Genomic DNA, 25,407 nt, shown 5'->3' with positions numbered 1-25,407 from the left:
ACTCGAACAGGCACCGCAGCATGGCGACGAGGGGAATTTCACTGTAACTTCATTGCAGTGTTATTGTCAGCGTACTTGTGACTAGGAACTAAATTTTAACTGTTAGTTCCTGCTGTACCTGCAGGCTTACTGTCAGCGACTGATGGACGAGGACTCCAAGGTCTCGCTGAGTACCCGCCTCTCTGAATTTACACCCATTCAGGTAATAATCTGTCTCTATTATTGCTTCCCCAGTGAATCCCCTCACATTTATCCACATGATGCTGTATCTCCCACACAGATACCCACACACTCAGCCTGTCCAAATCACACTGAAACATCTCTGTATCCTCCTCACAGCTCACCCTCCCACGCAACTTTGTATCATCGGCAAATTTGGTGATAACACATTCAGCTCCCTCTCCCAAACCATTCATAATGTGAACAGATCCCTGCGGGATCCAGTGGCATACACATAGACACACACACTGACACACGCACACTGACCCACCACACTGACACACACACTGACCCACCACACTGACACACACACACACAGACACAGACACTGACACACACACACACTGACCCACCACACTGACACACACACATATGCAGACATACACACTGACACACACACACACACTGACCCACCACACTGACCCACCACACTGATACACACACACTGACACTCACACACTGACACACACACACACACTGACACACACACACACACACTGACACACACACACAGTGACACACACACACACTGACACACACACACAAACTGACACACACATACACAGACTGACACACACAGACTGACACACACACACACTGACACACACACACACACTGACACACACACACACTGACACACACACACACACACTGACACACACATACACAGACTGACACACACACACTGACACACACATACACAGACTGACACACACAGACTGACACACACAGTGACACACACAGTGACACACACACACTGACACACACACTGACACGCACATGGATACAGACACACACATAGGAACACACACACACACTGACACACACACACACACTGACACACACATACAAATACTGACGTGCACGCGCACTGACACATAGACAGTGACATACACACACGTTGACACACATTGACACACACACACTGACCCACACACACATTGACACACACACTGACACACACACACATTGAGACACACTGACACACACTGTCACACACATATACACACACTGACACACACACATGCTGACACACTCAGACACGCTTAGTTGGATTAGATTTGATTTATTATTGTCGTGTATCGGGATACAGTGAAAAGTATTGTTTCTCGCGCGCTGTACAGACAAAGCATACCGTTCATGGAGAAGGAAAGGAGAGGGTGCAGAATGTAGTGTTCCAGACACAGCAAGGGTGTAGAGAAAGATCAGCTTAATGAAAGGTAGGTCCCTTCAAAAGTCTGACAGCAGCAGGGAAGAAGCTGTTCTGGATTTGGCCGCTATTAGCACCATTCCTAGCCTTCAGCGCCGCTGTTTCCAGCCCCTGTGTCTGTGTTATCAGTTACAGCCGCCCTCACCCTCACAGTGCTGAGGATCATCCGGATTGTCCCTGTCCTCAGCTCTGATGAAGTGTGACCCAGAATCGGAGCGTTGGCTCTATTCTCTCCGCACAGACGCAGGTGGACCCGCTGAGATTTCACAGCATTTCCTGTTCTTCAGGTTCCAGCGTCCCACAGCACTTGGGACTGATCACCGCCCCCCCCCCGCCCCCCGATTGGAGTTCGATTGGAGCCTGGTTGGAATGGGGGAGGAGGGGAGGGAGGGCAGATCGTTGTCTGGTGGTGGGGGTGGGGGGGGGGGGGGGTCAGATCGTTGTCTGGTGGTGGGGGTTGGGGGAGGTCAGATCGTTGTCTGGTGGTGGGGGTGGGGGGGTCAGATCGTTGTCTGGTGGTGGGGGTCGGGGAGGAGGCGGTTCAGATGTTCTTCTGGAGGGGAGTGGGGGGTGTGAGGCCAGACCATTCTCTGGGGGGGTTGGGAGATAGGCACGTTTGTTGTCAGGCGGTAGTGAGGCCAGGTCATTGTCGAGGGGTTGGGGGGAGGAGGGAGGCAGATCAGATGGATCTCTAGGGATGGAGGTGGGGGGGGGTCCGCTTCCACTCTGTGGGCGATCGGTGGGGGGGAAAAGGGGGGCAGGGGTGGCGTTCGGTCTGGGTAATGGGGAGGTGGGTAAGTGGGGCAGCGATGTGTGTGTATCCCCCTTATCCACACCCCCTGGCCCCAGTACCCACACACATCACTGTGCCCCTTATTCACCTCCCCATTAAATTGTCCCTTAGTGTCCAAAGATGTGTAGGTTATGTGGATTGGCCGTGCTAAATTGCCCCTTAGTTTCCAAAGATGTGTAGGTTAGGGTGGATTGGCCATGCTAAATTGTCCCTTAGTGTCCAAAGATGTGTAGAACATAGAACATTACAGCACAGAACAGGCCCTTCGGCCCACGATGTTGCGCTGACCAATTAAAAAGCAATGACCCTCTAACCTAAACCAATCCCTTTCCATCCGTAAACCTATCCACGGATCTCTTAAACGCCCCCAAACTAGGCGCATCTGCAACTGCAGCAGGCAGGGCATTCCAATCCCTCACCACCCTCTGGGTAAAGAACCTACCCCTGACATCCGTCCTATAACTACCCCCCTTACTTTAAAGCTATGCCCCCTCGTGCTAGCTTTCTCCATCCGAGGAAAAAGGCTATCACTGTCCACCCTATCTAAACCTCTAATCATCTTATATGTCTCAATAAGGTCCCCTCTTAGCCGCCTTCTTTCTAACGAAAACAACCTCAAATCCCTCAGTCTCTCCTCATAGGACCTCCCCTCTATACCAGACAACATCCTGGTAAACCTCCTCTGCACCCTCTCCAAAGCCTCCACATCCTTCCTGTAATGTGGAGACCAGAACTGAACACAATACTCCAAGTGCGGCCACACCAGAGTTTTTTACAGTTGCAACATGACGCTGCGGCTCCGAAATTCAATCCCCCTACCAATAAACGCCAAGACACCGTATGCCTTCCTAACAACCTTATCTACTTGATTCCCAACTTTCAGGGATCTATGAACACATACACTTAGATCCCTCTGTTCATCCATACTATTCAGAGTCCGACCGTTAGCCCTATACTCAACACATCTGTTATTCCTGCCAAAGTGAATTACCTCACACTTTTCCGCATTAAACGCCAATATACGTTCGGTGGATGCTCTCTTCCTCCAAGCGTAACTGATTGAGAAAAGCTTTGTGCACCCACCAACCTCTCCGACTGAGCCTCCATGTGTCCCCTGAGCACCCCACACAGACTAATCATACATCGCAGGCTAAATGCTTCTCAATTGCATTTATTGGAAAATGTAAGATTATACAGATGCAAGAGCAGTTCAGCATGCCTTCATGTTTGTCGCTGCACCGCCTGGTGTGCGGAATCCCTTGCTTTACTGTGATTCATTCAAAGCATCTCTTTAGCTCAAAGCTTTTAGCGTTGCTGCTGCGATAGGGAGCCTCCACTGGAATGCCGGTTGAGGGAGTTGGGATCCGGGCCTGGAGGAGTGTCTGGAATTGGGTGACAGACAGTTCATTCGAACCTGATTGGCCTCTGGACCGAGGCTGATCGTGGCACCTCCACCCGGGTGTCATGGGCGATTCCGGAACCCTTGACGGGGTGTTGAGACGGTTGGGGGGGATGTTTGGGGGCGGGGTGTCTCTCTGATCGACCCCATTCTGAGGTGACCTGGTGACAAAGTATTGTCCTGATTTATTGTACCCGCTCCACGGAGATCAGAAGCCAGTCTGGGGGGGGGGCGATGGGAGTTTATCTCGATCCCCTCCGGTCAAATTGAGGGGCTGGTACCTTGGGCAGGCTGGCGTTTTTGGGAAGCAAGGACCAGGATTCTCCCGGAGGCAGGATCGGGACGGAGCAGAGGGGAGCGGGGACCGGCATCTTCAGTGGGTGGGGAGAGGAGAGGAAGGTGGGAGGGGAGGGGTAGCCACAAACGGGGATAGGAGCAAAACCCCAGATCTCAGGCCAGTACGACCGAGGGAGGGGCCTCTTCCGCTGGAGGTGGAGAGGGGAAGACCGGGAGCAGGGTGAAATTGGCGGATCCCAGGTCGGGGGTAAAGGCAGGTCCGTCAGGCCGGGGTGTGTAATCCTGGCAGGTGGAACCCCCGAGGTGGGGACCACAGGTGAAGGTGTAGGAGTAGGTCACCTTGCCGTACTTGAGATAACAGGTCTTCTCATGGGTCCCGGAGAAGAGGGTCTCTTTACACTCGCCCAGCAGGTCATCCCTGGTGATGGACTCGCTGTCCCAGACCTGGATTATTAATCTGCGTCCACTTCCTCCCATGACCTCCCCAAAGTCCACCTTGGTGTACCAGTTGGGGTTGTTGTTGTCGTAGATGACCGTGGTCTGGGCTTTGGCCTGGCCGTACTTGACAATGACATAGCCATCCGTGTTACCAAAGATATCACCCCAGAGGTCGCGGCCTTGCTTGACCATCACCGTCAGCCTCCCGATGCCCTTCTTCTTGGGGCAGCACTGCCTGTCCACTCTCGTGCCCCCCGCGCAATAGCAGGAGCAGGTCTTCCTGTCCCGCCGGAACGAGCCAGCGGGGCATTGTGTGACCGCGCAGCTCTGGGCCAGGGCGTTGGTTCTGATGTACTTGCTGATGTAGTCCCTCAGGACGGGGTAGCGGGCATCGTTGGTGGGCAGGAGGTGGTGGAGGGGCTTCAGGCCGTAACTCACCACGCCCGGCTGCGTGTTCAGAGTGTCCATCCAGTGGGTGAAGGCCGACCCAGCCCCCGGGGAGAAGATGTCGACCCGTGTGGTGGAGCCCCCAAATACTTCAATCTCCCGGTCAGAAAATACCTGGCTCATGCTCGCTCGGTGCACCATCGAAGTGGCCAGTTCTTTGCACCGCTCATAGCCCACCGACACTCCTATAAATCCCAACTGGACACCGGCTTCTGTCTTGAGGCAGTCCTTTACCTCCTCCACAGTGGTGCCAGAGGATACCGCCTTGCAGGTTTGTATGGCCGTTACCTCCCTGATGCGCCCGCCCAGAGTAACGTCCTGGATGAAATGGGTGCCATAGGTTTGCACCAGGCTCTTGTACTTGGCATCGTTTTTGTTGTTCCAGGTTTTCGGCAGGGCATCCAGGGCTCGGGCAAATTCGGAACTCAGGCGTGGCTGAGTCTTCACTCGATACCGATATTTACGGCACAGGAACTCCTGGCTGGTGAAGCTGTAATGGTCCGACTTGGCCCGACTGGTGCTGAAGCCGGTCAACTTTGATCTGGACCCGTCCAACATCCGGTTGACGGTGATGCCGGGCTTGGGGCTCACCTTGAGGTCCATCTTCCAGCCGTTGGAGATCATCGAGGTGGCGGACTCCAGCAGCTCTGCGGCCGAGCGGTAGAGGCGGCTGGACATGGCATGTCGGCACTGCCGCTGGACCCTCCAGTCCACCAGCGAGAGGGGCAGCCGCTGGCGGGCGCCAGAGAGCAGCTGGTTGCGGCAGAGGACGCAGCTGCCATTCGCGTTCCTCCAGGTGTTGACATCGATCACGGAGGCCGCTTTGCTCTGTAGGGTCACCACGTCGTAGCCGGACCCCGCCAGGCTGGCCCCCGGCACGTTGCTGGCATAGCGGCACTCCTGAGCACTGGCCGTGTTGCAGCCACTGGAGACTTTTCCTGCCAGGAGGCAGAGGAGGAGAAAACGGGCAACCCAGAGTCTTGTGACTGGCACCATGGCATCGAGGGCACAGCTGCAGAAAAACCTGAGAAATGGAGAGAAGATTGTTAGAGTGAGTGTCACCTTCATTGGTGCCTTTTGAAGAAGGAATTCTTGAATGCTTGGCTGAGCTGCTAATTTGACCAAAAGATTCTGCTCAGCAGGGTTGTGGCCACAGCTATTAAGGGGAATCTGAACTCCATTTTGATTTAATAATGGGCTGTTGATATAATCATGTTTTTGCCAATGGGTGGAGGGTGTGAGATACTCTTTGTTTCTTTTGACAGATTTTTGAGCAGCCCAATGTTATTGTAGGACTAGTGTACACATGACATGCTTGTCAATGGGTCGGTGATGGGGTATTAGTGAGTATGAGATGGTGCGGGGGAGTGACAGTGCAATGGGGAGTGACTGGTGGATATTGGGAGTGAGGGGTTAAAAGTGAGAGAATGGTTTGAGAATTGTGGGGGAGGTGGTTATGGGGGAGGTACGGTAGGGGTAATCCAGCAGAGTGAAACATGGGTAATGGGTTCTGAGGGTGGTTGTGTAGAGTAGAGCAAAGAGTTCTCTCTCTCCAGGAGCCAGGCAGGGAAGAATGGCTATTGGGGATTCAGGAATATTCGGGCTGTATGGAACCTATGAGGTGGGTAGAAGGTATAGACGGGGCATGAGGTTTATAGATGGGTTGTCCGGGGACCTGAAATGGAAGGAGTATAACAGGGCAATAAGGGGCTATGGCAGGGTGAGTGATGGATGGTGTCTGAGGTGGGTGGGGGGATGGTGACGGTGGAATCTTTGATTTTGATTTTAATTATTATTGTCACGTGTATCGGGATACAGTGAAAAGTATTGTTTCTTGCATGCTATATAGAGAAAGCATACTGTTCATAGAGTACAGAGGGGAAAGGAGAGGGTGCAGAATGCAGTGTTACAGTCACAGCGAGGGTGTAGAGAAAGATCAGCTTAATGCGAGGTAGGTCCATTCAAAAGTCTGACGGCAGCAGGGAAGAAGCTGTTCTTGAGTCGGTCGGTACGGGACCTCAGACTTTTGTATCTTTTTCCCCGATGGAAGGAGAGAGAATGTCTGGGGTGGGGGGCGGGTAGTGGGGAGGTGGCGGTGGGGGAGTCACTGATTGTGCCGGCTGCTTTTGCTGAGGCAGTGGAGTCTCTCCATCAGGGACTGATGTTAAAGACGGAGTCTCTCTGTCAGGGACCCCTGTTAAAGACGGAGTCTCTGTCAGGGACCCCTGTTAAAGAGGGAGTCTCTCCGTCAGGAACCCCTGTTAAAGAGGGAGTCTCTCCGTCAGGGACTCCTGTTAAAGAGGGAGTCTCTCCGTCAGGGACTCCTGTTAAAGAGGGAGTCTCTCCATCAGGGACTCCTGTTCAAGAGGGAGTCTCTTTGTCAGGGACCCCTGTTAAAAACATGGCTGATCTGTCGTGCCTCAGTTCCACATTCCCGCCCTCTCCCCATAACCCTTAATCCCCTCTCTTATCAAAAACCCATCAACCCGCGTCTTAAAAATATTTAGCGAGGCAGCCTCCACCACTTCAACGGGCAGAGAATTCCAGAGATTCACCACCCTTTGAGTGAAGAAGTTCCTCCTCAACTCCGTTCTAAACCGCACCCCCTTTATCTTGAGGCTGTGCCCTCTAGTCCTACTGTCCTTTCTGAGTGAGAAGAGTCTCTCCACCTCTATCCTATCCATCCCATTCATCATCTTATACGTCTCAATGAGATCTCCCCTCATTCTTCTAAACTCTAATGAGTACAAGCCTAGTTTATTCAGCCTCTCCTCATAGCTCAACCCCCTCAACTCCGGTATCAGCCTAGTAAACCTCCTCTGCACTCCCTACAAGGCCAAAATATCCTTGCGTAAGTACGGCGCCCAAAACTGCACACAGTACTCCAGCTGCGGCCTCACCAATGCCCTGTACAGCTGCAACCTGCACCCTCAGGTCCCTCTGTGTGTCTATACTCTTGATGGTTCTGCCATTTATTGTATAGCTCCCTCCCACCCCCCCAAACATCAGTTCTACCGAAATGCATCACTTCGCATTTATCTGGATTAAATTCCATTTCTCTGCCCAATTTTCCAGCCTATCTACATTTACAAGGACGTTGCCTGGATTGGGTGGCATGCCTGATGAGGATAGGTTGAGGGAGCTCGGTCTTTTCTCCCTGGAGAGACGAAGGATGAGAGGTGACCTGATAGAGGTGTATAAGAGGTATTGATCGAGTGGATTCCCAGAGGCTTTTTCCCAGAGGCTGAAACAGCTGCCACGAGAGGACACAGGTTTAAGGTGCTGGGGAGGAGGTACAGAGGAGATGTCAGGGGTAAGTTTTTCACTCAGAGGGTGGTGGGTGAGTGGAATCGGCTGCCGCCGGTGGTGGTGGAGGCGGATTCGATAGGGTCTTTCAAGAGACTTCTGGATGAGTACATGGGATTTAATAGGATTGATGGTTACAGGTAAGGCGAGTAGGTGGAGATATCATCGCCGCAACTTGTGGGTCGAAGCGCCTGTTTTTGCTGTAGTTTTTCTATGTTCTGTACCCTGCTGTATTCTCTGACAATGTTCATCACTATCCCCAAGTCCAGCCATCTTTGTGTTGTCCGCAAACTTACCGATCACACCAGTTACACCTTCTTCCCCATCAATTATATAGATGACAAATAGCAGAGGTCCCAGTCCAGAGCCCTGTAGAACACCACTAGTCACAGACCTCCAGCTGGAAAAAGACCCCTCCACTGCTACCCTCTGTCTTCTATGGCCAAGCCAGTTCTCCACCCATCGAGCCACCTCACCTTTTATCCCTTTTGCACCAACCTGCCACGAGGGATTTTGTCAAATGCTTGACTAAAATCCCTATAGACGACATCCACGGCCCTTCCCTCGTCAATCGTTTTTGTCACCTCCTCAAAGAACTCAACCAAATTTGTGAGGCATACCTCCCTCTCACAAAACCATGCTGTCTATCGCTAGTGAGATTATTCTGTCCTAAGTGTGCATACATCCTATCTCTAAGAATCTCCTCCGACAATTTCCCTACCACGGACGTCAAGCTCACCGGCGTATAATTACCCAGGTTATCGTTGCTAACCTTCTTAAATAAGAGAACAAATTTGCTATCCTCCAATCATCTGGGACCTCACCTGTGTCCAGTGAAGAGACAAAGATGGTTTAATATAAAATAACAGATACCAGGAAGTGAGTTACAGACTGGAATCTAATCGAGGGGTTTGGGGTGGTTTATATACAGAATAACAGATACCTGGGAGTGAGTTACAGACTGGAATCTAATCGAGGGGTTCGGGGTGGTTTATATATAGAATAACAGATACCCGGGAGTGAGTTACAGACTGGAATCTAATCGAGGGGTTCGGGGTGGTTTATATATAGAATAACAGATACCCGGGAGTGAGTTACAGACTGGAATCTAATCGAGGGGTTCGGGGTGGTTTATATATAGAATAACAGATACCCGGGAGTGAGTTACAGACTGGAATCTAATCGAGGGATTCAGGGTGGTTTATATATAGAATAACAGATACCCGGGAGTGAGTTACAGACTGGAATCTAATCAAGGGGTTCAGGGTGGTTTATATATAGAATAACAAAAACCCGGGAGTGAGTTACATAGTGGAATCAACTCGAGGGGTTCGGTGTGGTTTATTCATAGCATAACAGATAACCTGGAGTGAGTTACAGACTGGAATCTAATCGAGGGGTTCGGGGTGGTTTATATATCGAATAACAGATACCCAGGAGTGAGTTACATAGTGGAATCAACTCGAGGGGTTCGGGGTGGTTTATTCATACCATAACAGATAACCTGGAGTGAGTTACAGACTGGAATCTAATCGAGGGGTTTGGGGTGGTTTATATATAGAATAACAGGTACCCGGGAGTGAGTTACAGACACAATCTCACAGTAAAACACCAGGTTAAAGAGCAGACACAATCTCACAGCAAAACACCAGGTTAAAGAGCAGACACAATCTGACAGCAAAACACCAGGTAAACGAGCAGACACAATCTCACAGTAAAACACCAGGTTAAAGAGCAGACACAATCTCACAGTAAAACACCAGGTTCAAGAGCAGACACAATCTCACAGCAAAACACCAGGTAAACGAGCAGACACAATCTCACAGTAAAACACCAGGTTAAAGAGCAGACACAATCTCACAGTAAAACACCAGGGTAAAGAGCAGACACAATCTCACAGCAAAACACCAGGGTAAAGAGCAGACACAATCTCACAGCAAAACACCAGGTAAACGAGCAGACACAATCTCACAGTAAAACACCAGGTTAAAGAGCAGACACAATCTCACAGGAAAACACCAGGTTAAAGAGCAGACACAATCTCACAGTTAAACCCCAGGTTAAAGAACAGACACAATCTCACAGTAAAGCACCAGGTTAAAGAGCTGGGACAAACTCACAGCAAAATACCTGATTAAAGAGCAGACACAATCTCACAGTAAAACACCAGGTTAAAGAGCAGACACAATCTCACAGTAAAACAACAGGTTAAAGTGCAGACACAATCTCACAGTAAAACACCAGGTTAAAGAGCAGACACAATCTCACAGTAAACACCAGGTTAAAGAGCAGACACAATCTCACAGTAAAACACCAGGTGACAGAGCAGACACAATCTCACAGTAAAACACCAGGTTAAAGAGCAGACACAATCTCACAGTAAAACACCAGATTAAAGAGCAGACACAATCTCACAGTAAAACAGCAGGTTAAAGAGCAGACACAATCTCACAGTAAACCACCAGATTAAAGATCCGACACAATCTCACAGTAAAACACCAGGATAAAGAGCAGACACAATCTCATAGTAAAACACCAGGTTAAAGAGCAGACACAATCTCACAGTAAAACACCAGATTAAAGAGCAGACACAATCTCACAGTAAACACCAGGTTAAAGAAGAGACACAATCTCACAGTAAAACAACAGGTTAAAGATCAGACACAATCTCACAGCAAAACAGCAGGTAAACGAGCAGACACAATCTCACAGTAAAACAGCAGGTTAAAGAGCAGACACAATCTCACAGTTAAACACCAGGTTAAAGAGCAGAAACAATCTCACAGTAAAACACCATATTAAAGAGCAGACACAATCTCACAGTAAAACACCAGGTTAAAGAGCAGACACAATCTCACAGTAAAACACCAGGTTAAAGAGCAGACACAATCTCACAGTAAAACACCAGGTTAAAGAACAGACACAATCTCACAGTAAAGCACCAGGTTAACGAGCAGACACAATCTCACAGTAAAACACCAGGTTAAAGAGCAGACACAATCTCACAGTAAAACACCAGGTTAAAGAGCAGACAGAATCTCACATTAAAACACCAGGTTAAAGAGCAGACACAATCTCACAGAAAAACACCAGGTTAGAGAGCAGACACAATCTCACAGTAAAACACCAGGTTAAAGAGCAGACACAATCTCACATTAAACCACCAGATTAACGATCCGACACAATCTCACAGTAAAACACCAGGATAAAGAGCAGACAGAATCTCACAGTAAAACACCAGGTTCAAGAGCACACACAATCTCACAGTAAAACACCAGGTGACAGAGCAGACACAATCTCACAGTAAAACACCAGGTGACAGAGCAGACATAATCTCACAGTAAAACACCAGGTGAAAGAGCAGACACAATCTCACACCAAAAAACCAGGTTAAAGAGCACACACAATCTCACAGTAAAACACCAGGTTAAAGAGCAGACACAATCTCACAGTAAAACACCAGGTGACAGAGCAGACATAATCTCACAGTAAAACACCAGGTGAAAGAGCAGACACAATCTCACACCAAAAAACCAGGTTAAAGAGCACACACAATCTCACAGTAAAACACCAGGTTAAAGAGCAGACACAATCTCACAGTAAAACACCAGGTTAAAGAGCAGACACAATTTCACAGTAAAACACCAGGTTAAAGAGCAGACACAATCTCACAGTAAAACACCAGGTTAAAGAGCAGACACAATTTCACAGTAAAACACCAGGTTAAAGAGCAGACACAATCTCACAGCAAAACACCAGGTTAAAGAGCAGACACAATCTCACAGTAAAACACCAGATTAAAGAGCAGACACAATCTCACAGTAAAACACCAGGTTAAAGAGCAGACACAATCTCACAGTAAAACACCAGGTTAAAGAGCAGACACAATCTCACAGTGAAACACCAGGTTAAAGAGCAGACACAATCTCACAGTTAAACACCAGGTTAAAGAGCAGACACAATCTCACAGTAAAACACCAGGTTAAAGAGCAGACACAATCTCACAGTAAAACACCAGGTTAAAGAGCAGACACAATCTCACAGTAAAACACCAGGTTAAAGAGCAGACACAATCTCACAGTAAAACACCAGGTTAAAGAGCAGACACAATCTCACAGTAAAACACCAGGTTAAAGAACAGACACAATCTCACAGTAAAGCACCAGGTTAACGAGCAGACACAATCTCACAGTAAAACACCAGGTTAAAGAGCAGACACAATCTCACAGTAAAACACCAGGTTAAAGAGCAGACAGAATCTCACATTAAAACACCAGGCTAAAGAGCAGACACAATCTCACAGAAAAACACCAGGTTAGAGAGCAGACACAATCTCACAGTAAAACACCAGGTTAAAGAGCAGACACAATCTCACATTAAACCACCAGATTAACGATCCGACACAATCTCACAGTAAAACACCAGGATAAAGAGCAGACAGAATCTCACAGTAAAACACCAGGTTCAAGAGCACACACAATCTCACAGTAAAACACCAGGTGACAGAGCAGACATAATCTCACAGTAAAACACCAGGTGAAAGAGCAGACACAATCTCACACCAAAAAACCAGGTTAAAGAGCACACACAATCTCACAGTAAAACACCAGGTTAAAGAGCAGACACAATCTCACAGTAAAACACCAGGTTAAGGAGCAGACACAATCCCACTGTAAACACCAGGTTAAAGAGCAGACACAGTCTCAGAGTAAAAGACCAGGTTAACGAGCAGACACAATCTCACAGTAAAACACCGGGTTAAAGAGCAGACACAATCTCACAGTAAAACACCAGATTAAAGAGCAGACACAATCTCACAGTAAAACACCAGGATAAAGAACAGAAACAATCTCACAGTAAAACACCAGGTTAAAGAGCAGACATAATCTCACAGTGAAACACCAGTATAAAGAACAGACACAATCTCACAGTAAAACACCAGGTTAAAGAGCGCACACAATCTCACAGTAAAACACCAGGTGACAGAGCAGACATAATCTCACAGTAAAACACCACGTTAAAGAGCAGACATAATCTCACAGTAAAACACCAGGTTAAAGAGCAGACACAATCTGACAGTAAAACACCAGGTTAAAGAGCAGACACAATCTCACAGTAAGCACCAGGTTAAAGAGCAGACACAATCTCACAGTAAACACCAGGTTAAAGAGCAGACACAATCTCACAGTAAAACACCAGGTTAAACAGCAGACACAATCTCACAGTAAAACACCAGGTTAAAGAGCAGACACAATCTCACACTAAACACCAGGTTAAAGAGCAGACACAATCTCACAGTAAAACACCAGGTTAAAGGGCAGACACAATCTCACAGTAAAACACCAGGTTAAAGAGCAGACACAATCTCACAGTAAAACACCAGGTTAAAGAGCAGACACAATCTCACAGTAAAACACCAGGTTAAAGGGCAGACACAATCTCACAGTAAAACACCAGGTTAAAGAGCAGACACAATCTCACAGTAAAACAGCAGGTTAAAGAGCAGACACAATCTCACAGTAAAACACCAGGTTAAAGAGCAGACACAATTTCACAGTAAAACACCAGGTTAAAGAGCAGACACAATCTCACAGCAAAACACCAGGTTAAAGAGCAGACACAATCTCACAGTAAAACACCAGATTAAAGAGCAGACACAATCTCACAGTAAAACACCAGGTTAAAGAGCAGACACAATCTCACAGTAAAACACCAGGTTAAAGAGCAGACACAATCTCACAGTAAAACACCAGGTTAAAGAGCAGACACAATCTCACAATAAAACAGCAGGTTAAAGAGCAGACACAATCTCACTGTAAAAAACCAGGTTAAAGAGCACACACAATCTCACAGTAAAACACCAGGTTAAAGAGCAGACACAATCTCACAGGAAAACACCAGATTAATGAGCAGACACAATCTCACAGTAAAACACCAGGTTAAAGAGCAGACACAATCTCACAGGAAAACAGCAGGTCATAGATCAGACACAATCTCACAGTAAAACACCATATTAAAGAGCAGACACAATCTCACAGTTAAACCCCAGTTTAAAGAACAGACACAATCTCACAGTTAAACACCAGGTTAAAGAGCAGACACAATCTCACAGTTAAACACCAGGTTAAAGAGCAGACACAATCTCACAGTAAAACACCAGGTTAAAGAACGGACACAATCTCTCAGTAAAACACCAGGTTAAAGAACAGACACAATCTCACAGTAAAACACCAGGTTAAAGAACAGACACAATCTCACAGTAAACACCAGGTTAAAGAGCAGACACAATCTCACAGTAAAACACCAGGTTAAAGAGCAGACACAATCTCACAGCAAAACACCAGGTTAAAGAGCAGACACAATCTCACAGTAAAACACCAGGTTAAAGAGCAGACACAATCTCACAGTAAAACACCAGGTTAAAGAGCAGACACAATCTCACAGTGAAACACCAGGTTAAAGAGCAGACACAATCTCACAGTAAACACCAGGTTAAAGAGCAGACACAATCTCACAGTAAAACACCAGGTTAAAGAGCAGACACAATCTCACAGTGAAACACCAGGTTAAAGAGCAGACACAATCTCACAGTAAACACCAGGTTAAAGAGCAGACACAATCTCACAGTAAAACACCAGGTTAAAGAGCAGACACAATCTCACAGTAAAACACCAGGTTAAAGAGCAGACACAATCTCACAGTGAAACACCAGGTTAAAGAGCAGACACAATCTCACAGTAAACACCAGGTTAAAGAGCAGACACAATCTCACAGTAAAACACCAGATTAAAGAGCAGGCACAATCTCACAGCAAAACACCAGGTTAAAGAGCAGACACAATCTCACAGCAAAACAGCAGGTTAAAGAGCAGACACAATCTCACAGTAAAACACCAGGTTAAAGAGCAGACACAATCTCACAGTAAAACACCAGGTTAAAGAGCAGACACAATCTCACAGTAAAACACCAGGTTAAAGAGCAGACACAATCTCACAGTAAAACACCAGGTTAAAGAGCAGACACAATCTCACAATAAAACACCAGGTTAAAGAGCAGACACAATCTCACAGTAAAACACCAGGTTAAAGAGCAGACACAATCTCACAGCAAAACACCAGGTTAAAGAGCAGACACAATCTCACAGTAAAACACCAGGTTAAAGAGCAGACACAATCTCACACTAAACACCAGGTTAAAGAGCAGACACAATCTCACAGTAAAACACCAGTTTAAAGAGCAGACACAATCTCACAGTAAACACCAGGTTAAAGAGCAGACACAATCTCACAGTAAAACACCAGATTAAAGAGCAGGCACAATCTCACAGTAAAACACCAGGTTAAAGAGCAGACACAATTTCACAGTAAAACACCAGGTTAAAGAGCAGACACAATCTCACAGCAAAACACCAGGTTAAAGAGCAGACACAATCTCACAGTAAAACACCAGATTAAAGAGCAGACACAATCTCACAGTAAAACACCAGGTTAAAGAGCAGACACAATCTCACAGTAAACACCAGGTTAAAGAGCAGACACAATCTCACAGCAAAACACCAGGTTAAAGAGCAGACACAATCTCACAGCAAAACACCAGGTTAAAGAGCAGACACAATCTCACAGTAAACACCAGATTAAAGAGCAGACACAATCTCACAGTAAAACACCAGGTTAAAGAGCAGACACAATCTCACAATAAAACAGCAGGTTAAAGAGCAGACACAATCTCACAGTAAAAAAACAGGTTAAAGAGCACACACAATCTCACAGTAAAACACCAGGTTAAAGAGCAGACACAATTTCACAGTAAAACACCAGGTTAAAGAGCAGACACAATCTCACAGTAAAACACCAGGTTAAAGAGCACACACAATCTCACAGCAAAACACCAGATTAAAGAGCAGGCACAATCTCACAGCAAAACACCAGGTTAAAGAGCAGACACAATCTCACAGGAAAACACCAGATTAAAGAGCAGGCACAATCTCACAGCAAAACACCAGGTTAAAGAGCAGACACAATCTCACAGTTAAACCCCAGGTTAAAGAACAGACACAATCTCACAGTAAAGCACCAGGTTAAAGAGCAGGGACAAACTCACAGCAAAATACCTGATTAAAGAGCAGACACAATCTCACAGTAAAACACCAGGTTAAAGAGCAGACACAATCTCACAGTAAACACCAGGTTAAAGAACAGACACAATCTCACAGTAAAACACCAGGTTAAAGAGCAGACACAATCTCACAGTAAAACAACAGGTTAAAGTGCAGACAAAATCTCACAGTAAAACACCAGGTTAAAGAGCAGACACAATCTCACAGTAAACACCAGGTTAAAGAGCAGACACAATCTCACAGTAAAACACCAGGTGACAGAGCAGACACAATCTCACAGTAAAACACCAGGTTAAAGAGCAGACACAATCTCACAGTAAAACACCAGATTAAAGAGCAGACACAATCTCACAGTAAAACAGCAGGTTAAAGAGCAGACACAATCTCACAGTAAACCACCAGATTAAAGATCCGACACAATCTCACAGTAAAACACCAGGATAAAGAGCAGACACAATCTCACAGTAAACCACCAGGTTAAAGAGCACACACAATCTCACAGTAAAACACCAGGTTAAAGAGCAGACACAATCTCACAGTAAAACACCAGGTTAAAGAGCAGACACAATCTCACAGTAAAACACCAGATTAAAGAGCAGACACAATCTCACAGTAAACACCAGGTTAAAGAAGAGACACAATCTCACAGTAAAACACCAGGTTAAAGATCAGACACAATCTCACAGCAAAACAGCAGGTAAACGAGCAGACACAATCTCACAGTAAAACAGCAGGTTAAAGAGCAGACGCAATCTCACAGTTAAACACCAGGTTAAAGAGCAGACACAATCTCACAGTAAAACACCATATTAAAGAGCAGACACAATCTCACAGTGAAACACCAGGTTAAAGAGCAGACACAATCTCACAGTAAAACACCAGGTTAAAGAGCAGACACAATCTCACAGTAAAACACCAGGTTAAAGAACAGACACAATCTCACAGTAAAGCACCAGGTTCACGAGCAGACACAATCTCACAGTAAAACACCAGGTTAAAGAGCAGACACAATCTCACAGTAAAACACCAGGTTAAAGAGCAGACACAATCTCACAGTAAAACTCCAGGTTAAAGAGCAGACAGAATCTCACATTAAAACACCAGGTTAAAGAGCAGACACAATCTCACAGAAAAACACCAGGTTAGAGAGCAGACACAATCTCACAGTAAAACACCAGGTTAAAGAGCAGACACAATCTCACATTAAACCACCAGATTAACGATCCGACACAATCTCACAGTAAAACTCCAGGATAAAGAGCAGACAGAATCTCACAGTAAAACACCAGGTTCAAGAGCACACACAATCTCACAGTAAAACACCAGGTGACAGAGCAGACATAATCTCACAGTAAAACACCAGGTTAAAGAGCAGACACAATCTCACACCAAAAAACCAGGTTAAAGAGCAGACACAATCTCACAGTAAAACACCAGGTTAAAGAGCAGACACAATCTCACAGTAAAACACCAGGTTAAGGAGCAGACACAATCCCACAGTAAACACCAGGTTAAAGAGCAGACCCAGTCTCAGAGTAAAAGACCAGGTTAACGAGCAGACACAATCTCACAGTAAAACACCGGGTTAAAGAGCAGACACAATCTCACAGTAAAACACCAGATTAAAGAGCAGACACAATCTCACAGTAAAACACCAGGATAAAGATCCGACACAATCTCACAGTAAAACACCAGGTTAAAGAGCAGACATAATCTCACAGTAAAACACCAGGTTAAAGAGCGCACACAATCTCACAGTAAAACACCAGGTGACAGGGCAGACATAATCTCACAGTAAAACACCAGGTTAAAGAGCAGACACAATCTCACAGTAAAACACCAGGTTAAAGAGCAGACACAATCTGACAGTAAAACACCACGTTAAAGAGCAGACATAATCTCACAGTAAAACACCAGGTTAAAGAGCAGACACAATCTGACAGTAAAACACCAGGTTAAAGAGCAGGCACAATCTCACAGTAAAACACCAGGTTAAAGAGCAGACACAATCTCACAGTAAAACACCAGGTTAAAGAGCAGACACAATCTCACAGTAAAACACCAGGTTAAAGAGCAGACACAATCTCACAGCAAAACACCAGGTTAAAGAGCAGACACAATCTCACAGTAAAACACCAGGTTAAAGGGCAGACACAATCTCACAGTAAAACAGCAGGTTAAAGAGCACACACAATCTCACAGTAAAACACCAGGTTAAAGAGCAGACACAATCTCACAGTAAAACAGCAGGTTAATGAGCAGACACAATCTCACAGTAAAACACCAGGTTAAAGAGCAGACACAATTTCACAGTAAAACACCAGGTTAAAGAGCAGACACAATCTCACAGTAAAACACCAGGTTAAAGTGCAGACAGAATCTCACAGTAAAACACCAGGTTAAAGAGCAGACACAATCTCACAGCAAAACACCAGGTTAAAGAGCAGACACAATCTCACAGTAAAACACCAGATTAATGAGCAGACACAATCTCACAGTAAAACACCAGGTGACAGAGCAGACACAATCTCACAGTAAAACACCAGGTTAAAGAGCAGACACAATCTCACAGTTAAACCCCAGGTTAAAGAACAGACACAATCTCACTGTAAAGCACCAGGTTAAAGAGCAGACACAATCTCACAGTAAAACACCAGGTTAAAGAGCAGACACAATCTCACAGTAAAACACCAGGTTAAAGAGCAGACACAATCTCACAGTAAACACCAGGTTAAAGAGCAGACACAATCTCACAGTAAAACACCAGGTTAAAGAACAGACACAATCTCACTGTAAAGCACCAGGTTAAAGAGCAGACACAATCTCACAGTAAAACACCAGGTTAAAGAGCAGACACAATCTCACAGTAAAACACCAGGTTAAAGAGCAGACACAATCTCACAGTAAACACCAGGTTAAAGAGCAGACACAATCTCACAGTAAAACACCAGGTTAAAGAGCAGACACAATCTCACAGTAAAACACCAGGTTAAAGAGCAGACACAATCTCACAGTAAACACCAGGTTAAAGAGCAGACACAATCTCACAGTAAATCACCAGGTTAAAGAGCAGACACAATCTCACAGTAAAACACCAGGTTAAAGAGCAGACACAATCTCACAGTAAAACACCAGGTTAACGAGCAGACACAATCTCACAGTAAAACACCAGGTTAAAGAGCAGACACAATCTCACAGTAAAACACCAGGTTAAAGAGCATACACAATCTCACAGTAAAACACCAGGTTAACGAGCAGACACAATCTCACAGTAAAACACCAGGTTAAAGAGCATACACAATCTCACAGTAAAACACCAGGTTAACGAGCAGACACAATCTCACAGTAAAACACCAGGTTAAAGAACAGACACAATCTCACAGTAAACACCAGGTTAAAGAGCAGACACAATCTCACAGTAAAACACCAGGTTAAAGAGCATACACAATCTCACAGTAAAACACCAGGTTAACGAGCAGACACAATCTCACAGTAAAACACCAGGTTAAAGAGCAGACACAATCTCACAGTAAAACACCAGGTTAAAGATCAGACACAATCTCACAGTAAAACACCAGGTTAAAGAGCAGGCACAATCTCACAGTAAAACACCACATTAAAGAGCAGACAGAATCTCACAGCAAAACACCAGGTTAAAGATCAGACACAATCTCGCAGTAAAACACCACATTAAAGAGCAGACAGAATCTCACAGTAAAACACCAGGTTAAAGAGCAGACACAATCTCACAGTAAAACACCAGGTTAAAGAGCAGAAACAATCTGACAGTAAAACACCAGGTTAAAGAGCAGACACAATCTCACAGTAAAACACCAGGTTAAAGATCAGACACAATCTCACAGTAAAACACCAGGTTAAAGAGCAGGCACAATCTCACAGTAAAACACCACATTAAAGAGCAGACAGAATCTCACAGCAAAACACCAGGTTAAAGATCAGACACAATCTCGCAGTAAAACACCACATTAAAGAGCAGACAGAATCTCACAGTAAAACACCAGGTTAAAGAGCAGACACAATCTCACAGTAAAACACCAGGTTAAAGAGCAGAAACAATCTGACAGTAAAACACCAGGTTAAAGAGCAGACACAATCTCACAGTAAAACACCAGGTTAAAGAGCAGACACAATCTCACAGTAAAACACCAGGTTAAAGAGCAGACACAATCTCACAGCAAAACACCAGGTTAAAGATCAGACACAATCTCACAGTAAAACACCAGGTTAAAGAGCAGACACAATCTCACAGCAAAACACCAGGTTAAAGATCAGACACAATCTCACAGTAAAACACCAGGTTAAAGAGCAGACACAATCTCACAGCAAAACACCAGGTTAAAGATCAGACACAATCTCACAGTAAAACACCAGGTTAAAGAGCAGACACAATCTCACAGTAAAACACCAGGTTAAAAAGCAGACACAATCTCACAGTAAAACACCACATTAAAGAGCCGACACAATCTCCCAGCAAAACACCACATTAAAGAGCAGACACAATCTCACAGTAAAACACCAGGTTAAAGAGCAGACACAATCTCACAGTAAACACCAGGTTAAAGAGCATACACAATCTCACAGTAAACACCAGGTTAAAGAGCAGACACAATCTCACAGTAAAACACCAGGTTAAAGAGCAGACACAATCTCACAGTAAACACCAGGTTAAAGAGCAGACACAATCTCACAGTAAACACCAGGTTAAAGAGCAGACACAATCTCACAGCAAAACACCAGGTTAAAGAGCATACACAATCTCACAGCAAAACACCAGGTTAAAGAGCAGACACAATCTCACAGTAAAACACCAGGTTAAAGAGCAGACACAATCTCACAGCAAAACACCAGGTTAAAGAGCAGACACAATCTCACAGCAAAACACCAGGTTAAAGAGCAGACACAATCTCACAGCAAAACACCAGGTTAAAGAGCAGACACAATCTCACAGCAAAACACCAGGTTAAAGAGCAGACACAATCTCACAGCAAAACACCAGGTTAAAGAGCAGACACAATCTCACAGTAAGCACCAGGTTAAAGAGCAGACACAATCTCACAGCAAAACACCAGGTTAAAGAGCAGACACAATCTCACAGTAAAACACCAGGTTAAAGAGCAGACACAATCTCACAGTAAACACCACGTTAAAGAGCAGACACAATCTCACAGCAAAACACCAGGTTAAAGAGCAGACACAATCTCACAGTAAAACACCAGGTTAAAGAGCAGACACAATCTCACAGTAAAACACAAGGTTAAAGAGCAGACACAATCTGACAGTAAAACACCAGGTTAAAGAGCAGACACAATCTCACAGTAAAACACCAGGTTAAAGAGCAGACACAATCTCACAGCAAAACACCAGGTTAAAGTCCTTGGTCTCTGATATTCTGGATATAAAGCACCCCAAACCCCTCGATTAGATTCCTGTCTGTAACTCACTCCTGAGTATGTGTTATTCGATACATAAACCACCCCGAACCTCTCGATTAGATTCCAGTCTATAACTCACTCCCGGGCATCTGTTATTGTATATATAAACCACCCCGAACTCCTCGATTAGATTCCAGGCTGTAACTCACTCCCGGGTATCTGTTATTCTGTATAGAAACCACCCCGAACCCCTCGATTAGATTCCTGTCTGTAACTGACTCCCGGGTATCTGTTATTCTATATATAAACCACCCTGAACCTCTCAATGAGATTCCAGTCTGGAACTCACTTCCGGGTGTCTTATTCGATATATAAACCACCCTGAACCCCTCGATTAGATTCCAGTCTGTAACTCACTCTTGGGTATCTGTCATTCTATATATAAACCACCCCAAACCCCTCGATTAGAATCCAGTCTGTAACTCACTCCCGGGTATCTGTTATTCTATATATAAACCACCCCAAACCCCTCGATTAGATTCCAGTCTGTAACTCACTCCCGGGTATCTGTAATTCTGTATATAAACCACCCCCGAACCCTTTGATTAGATTCCAGTCTGTAACTCACTCCCGGGTATCTGTTATTGAAAATATAAACCACCCCAAACCCCGGGAGTGAGTTACAGGCTGGAATCTAATCGAGGGGTTCGGGTTGGTTTATATACAGAATAACAGATACCCAGGAGTGAGTTACAGACTGGAATCTAATCGAGGGGTTCGGGATGTTTTATATATCGAATCACAGATACATGGGAGTGTGTTACAGACTGGAATCTGATCGAGGGGTTCGGGGTGGTTTATATATAGAATAACAGATTCCCGAGTGTGAGTTACAGACTGGAATCTAATCGAGGGGTTCGGGATGTTTTATATGTAGAATACCAGATACATGGGAGTGAGTTACAGACTGGAATCTAATCGAGGGGTTCGGGGTGGTTTATATTCAGAATAATAGATACCGGGGAGTGACTTACAGCCTGGAATCTAATCGAGGAGTTCGGGGTGGATTAGATTCCAGTCTGTAACTCACTCCCGGGTATCTGTTATTCTATATATAAACCACCCCGAACCCCTCGATTAGATTCCGGTCTGTAACTCAATCGAATGTGTCTGTTATTCTATATATCAACCACTCCGAACTCCTCGATGAGATTCCGGTCTGTAACTCACTCCTTGGTATCTGTTATTCTCGATCTGAATCACCCCAAACCCCTCGATTAGATTTCAGTCTGTAACTCACTCTCGTGTTTCTGTTATTCTATATGTAAACCGCCCCGAACCCGTCGATAAGATTCCAGTCTGTAACTCACTCCCGTGTTTCTGTTATTCTATATATAAACCACCCCGAACCCCTCGATTAGATTCCAGTCTGTAACTCAATCGAATGTGTCTGTTATTCTATATATCAACCACCCCGAACTCCTCGATGAGATTCCAGTCTGTAACTCACTCCTTGGTATCTGTTATTCTCGATCTGAATCACCCCAAACCCCTCGATTAGATTTCAGTCTGTAACTCATTCTCATGTTTCTGTTATTCTATATATAAACCACCCCGAACCCCTCGAGTAGATTCCAGTCTGTAACTCTCTCCTGGGTACCTGTTATTCTGTATATAACCCACCCTGAACCCCTCGATTAGAGTCCAGTCTGTAACTGACTCCCGCGTATCTGTTATTCTGTATATAAACGACCCCGAACCCCTCGATTAGATTCCAGTCTGTAACTCACTCCCGGGTATCTGTTATTCTATATATAAACCATCCCGAACACCTCGATTAGATTCCAGTCTGTAACTCACTCCCGGGTATCTGTTATTCTATATATCAACCACCCCGAACCCCTTGATTAGATTCCAGTCTGTAACTCACTCCCGGGTATCTGTTATTCTACATATGAACCACCCCGAACCCCTCGATTCGATTCCAGTCTGTGTCTCATTCCCAGGTATCTGTTATTCTGTTCTGTAACTCATCATTTCTTTTGAACTGTCTGTGCTGTCTGTGGTTTTGAAGCCTTGCTAACATGTGTAATGTGGATTAAGAATTGCTTCCAGTGATACCTCTTCTCCTGCTTCTGCTGTTTCGAACTGGGGGATATCTCACCACTCACCTGCACGGAAAGTTCAGCGCTCCCCGTCTCAGTCTCCGATGTTCAGATGCTAAAGGTACTTGTTGCGTAAGATTTAATGAAGTCCACTGAGCATCCCAGGATGCTGCACTGACCGCCCTTTGAAGGTGTTAGTCACGTTTTTGATGTGGGAACTAAGATTGCCAATTTTTAGTGAATATCTTCCATCTGGGGTGTGTTGAGGTGTGAGATTAAATGTTTGTGTGTTTCACACTCAGGGATGTCTGATGGTGGTTCCTCTTTTGCAAAGAGTGAATGTGTTAACACGTGATACATCGGAGTCTTTCTCTGCACAGCAGGAGGGCCTGGAGAGACCGGGAGATTGGGACAACCTTGGTCTCATGGAGTTAACGCACTAAGAATTCACATAACACCAGGTCAAAGTCCAACAGATTTATTTGGTAACAGAACCCACTTGCTTTCGGAGTGCTGCTCCTTCATCAGGTGAGTGGGAGTTCTGATCACAAAACAGGGCGTATAAAGACACAAACTCAACTTACAGAATAATGGTTGGAATGTGAGTCTTTACAGGTCATCAAGCCTCAAAGGTACAGACAGTGTGAGTGGAGAGAGGGTTCAGCACAGGTTAAAGAGATGTGTATTGTCTCCAGACAGGACAGTTAGTGAGGTTTTGCAACTCCAGGCAAGTTTTGGGGTTACAGACAGTGTGACATGAACCCAAGATCCCAGTCGAGGCCATCCTCGTGTGTGCGGAACTTGGCTATCAGTCTCTGCTCAGCGACTCTGTGCTGTCGTGTGTCGTGAAGGCCGTCTTGGAGACCGTTTACCCGAAGATCAGAGCTCAAATGCCCATGACCGCTGAAGTGTTCGCCAACAGGAAGGGAACAGTCTTGCCTGGTGATTGTCGAGCAGTGTTCATTCATCCGTTGTTGTCGCGTCTGTATGGTCTCCCCAATGTACCATGCCTCAGGACATCCTTTCCTGCAGCGTATCAGGAAGACAACGTTGGCCGAGTTGCCAGAGTATGTGGATGATGTTGTCACGTGAGGTGATGGTATCCTTTTCGATGATCCGGCATGTCTTGCAGAGGTTGCTGTGGCAGGGTTGTGTGGTGTTGTGGTCACTGTTCTCCTGAAGGCTGGGTAGTTTGCTGCGAACAGTGGTCTGGATGAGGTTGTGCAGTTGTTTGAAGGCAAGAAGTGGGGGTGTGGGGATGGCCCTGGCGAGATGTTCGTCTCCATCAATATGTTGAAGACTCTGGAGAAGATGTCGTAGCTTCTCCACTCTGGGGAAGTACTGGACAACGAAGGATACTCTGTCCACCGTGTCCTGTGTTTGTCTTCTGAGGAGGTTGGTGCAGTTTTTCGCTGTGGCGCGTCAGAACTGTCGATCGATGAGTCGAGCTCCATATCCTGTTCTTATGAGGGCATCTTTCAGCGTCTGAAAGTGTCTGTTGCGATCCTCCTCCTCTGAGCAGACCCTGTGTATTCGGAGGGCTTGTCCAAAGGGGATGGCTTCTTTAACATGTTTAGGGTGGAAGCTGGAGAAGTGGAGCATCGTGAGATTGTCAGTGGGCTTGTGGTATCGTGAGGTGCTGAGGAAACCGTCCTTAATGGAGATGCGTGTGTCCAAGAATGCA

The 25,407-nt window shown here is 45.8% G+C and overlaps 1 pseudogene across 1 annotated transcript; it reads right to left on the bottom strand.

Moving 5' to 3' along the window:
• Nucleotides 1-3,384: 3,384 nt before the first annotated feature.
• Nucleotides 3,385-23,808, bottom strand: LOC145338721 (perforin-1 pseudogene; annotated as a pseudogene). Its single transcript, XR_013885875.1, has 2 exons — nucleotides 23,790-23,808; nucleotides 3,385-5,827 (listed from the first exon to the last, which is right to left on the bottom strand). The product of XR_013885875.1 is annotated as a perforin-1 pseudogene (transcript).
• Between the last annotated feature and the right edge of the window lie 1,599 nt (nucleotides 23,809-25,407).

This window comes from Carcharhinus amblyrhynchos, unplaced genomic scaffold (genome assembly GCF_965287045.1).
Source record: "Carcharhinus amblyrhynchos unplaced genomic scaffold, sCarAmb.v2.hapA chromosome_153, whole genome shotgun sequence".
NCBI lineage: Eukaryota > Metazoa > Chordata > Chondrichthyes > Carcharhiniformes > Carcharhinidae > Carcharhinus > Carcharhinus amblyrhynchos.
The sequence above is the reverse complement of the archived record's forward strand: the minus strand, read 5'-3'. Positions and strand labels throughout refer to the sequence as shown.